The sequence below is a fragment of the Macrobrachium nipponense genome, chromosome 3, assembly GCF_015104395.2.
Source record: "Macrobrachium nipponense isolate FS-2020 chromosome 3, ASM1510439v2, whole genome shotgun sequence".
NCBI classification, from domain to species: domain Eukaryota; kingdom Metazoa; phylum Arthropoda; class Malacostraca; order Decapoda; family Palaemonidae; genus Macrobrachium; species Macrobrachium nipponense.
The window spans coordinates 4541073-4543232 of NC_087202.1; positions in this window are offsets into that span (position 1 = coordinate 4541073).

A 2160-nucleotide genomic window follows, 5' to 3' on the forward strand; every position below is an offset into this window, starting at 1 on the left:
ATCATTGAGTATATAAAGCGTCCCACTCCTAACTGTTTACGTTATCTTCTGTAATAATAAAATCAGTATCGATCTTTCTTGTTTGTCCGCCCCGTGTGGGGACAGGGTAGGTAGGGGATCGGGAGGGTAAGGGAGATATGACACATACACCCTGTTCCTGCAAACCTGTTTGTCCACCCTAGGTGATGGGGATAGGGTGGGTATGGGGGAGGGAGGGGGAGAGACATGACGTGCAGCGCTGGATTCCGACGCAGCGTAGCGCACACCATCAACCTCGTTTTTTCAGTATTTATTCAATCAATTTTAAATAGGAGTCAGTTCTTTGACTGACATTGGTGAGGCATATATATATGCAATTTCTTTGGGAAAATTACATCTGAAGAATATCACTCGAATGTTTTGGGTTGTGAAAGAATTCGAAAACACCACTAGTTTATCAGAATGGTCTTGACCTGCCACCTGGTGGCCGAGAGTTCGATTCTTGGGCATTCCATTGAGGTGTAGAGATGTGTATTTCTGGTGATAGAAGTTCACTTTCGACGTGGTTCGGTAGTCACGCTTAGCTGTTGGACCCGTTGCTGAGTAACCACTTGTTCTCTGCAACGTAAAAACACCATACAAACAAAATCTGTGTCAGCATTTATTTATGAATATGGCATGGATCATGCACTTTGTTAAATTGTATAGTTATTTTCACCATTCCGCGCCTTCCTATTTTATTATTTTATCCTCAAATGGTCACAACTACCAGAGTAGGTAGTCTTGCTTTGCTAAATAGTCTTTAACTCTTATGCTACTTCATTTTTACACACTTAGAATAATAATAATAATAATGAACTGGAATAAGTAACCTCCGTAACGATTCGCTATAATATTGACAATCAAAAGCCACAGTAGTGATAAAATATAATAATAATAATAATTATAATACTTTGGTAGAAGACTCTCTTTTAGGCAAATGCTGTTAAAGAGAATGGCAGAATTAAGCGAGTTGATTTTATATATTGTTTTTTCTATTTATCTTACAATTCACTTCTCAAGGTTCAGCGATGTTTCCGAGTAACTGGCCAATATTCATATTGGGACTTTCTAAAAATGATAAAAATAATAATAATAATAATAATAACTTTCAGCTCATACTAAATCACGACGCCAAGGAAATGGGTCAGAAGGCAGGAAGCGTCTGTCTGCGTCTTCCTCATCGGCTCACCAGACATACATTGAATTTCTCGCTCAAAGACAATTCGGAGGTTGTGTCCCAGGTCAGCCTAGGACAAACTGGTAAGTAAGATCTCTCTCTCTCTCTCTCTCTCTCTCTCTCTCTCTCTCTCTCTCTCTCTGTTTTTCTTATTTTATTTTTGTATGTATGCAGATATCTTTATATTGGAATAGATTCCGTATAGTTATTTTCCTAGATTAAAGATAAAAGACTTCAGGTATTGACGTATCTGTTTTCAAACTGGAAGCACTCCAATACTTCGGATACATTATTGCATCATTGGAATTATAATGGACCTGAAGAAACTTTTCAAATGGTTTTTTTAAAGATACAGTGGACCCCCGTATTTGCCAGTCTTGACATTCGCGGACTCACGCATTCGCCGGTTTCTCTATGGACCATGTCTACCATTATTCGCTGTAAAATTTGCGTATTCGCGGTATTTTTTCTATGAGAAATGTCCACAAATTCCTGGGTTTTGTCATCAGTTTCATATTAATATGCACTTTTTGTGATAAAACTATTAAAAGACCAGGTGGAAACATTTTTAGTGGGGTTTTTCCTTGAGTTTCAACTAACGAAATGGGCAGTTTTCAGCCTTTTTATAGGGGTTTCAACTATTTGCGGATTCTAGCTATTCACGGGATGTCTGGTACGCATCCCCTGATGATATGGGGAACACTGTAGTCCAAATATTAGATATGAAAGCCTTACCAGTGGGAGCACGACAGTAGCAACAACTAGTATTGATTTAAAGCTGAATGAGAAAATAATGAATATCAGAGTTTGAAGAAGAAGAAGAATTCTGTGCTTTATGCTAATATATATAGTTTATGGATATTCTTTGTTGGACTGTGGTAGCGTATGACAAAAATCTGAATTTCATTAACAAAGCATTTTTCTCTGTACAGCTGCAAGCGGATACCACTGTGTGAATGTGA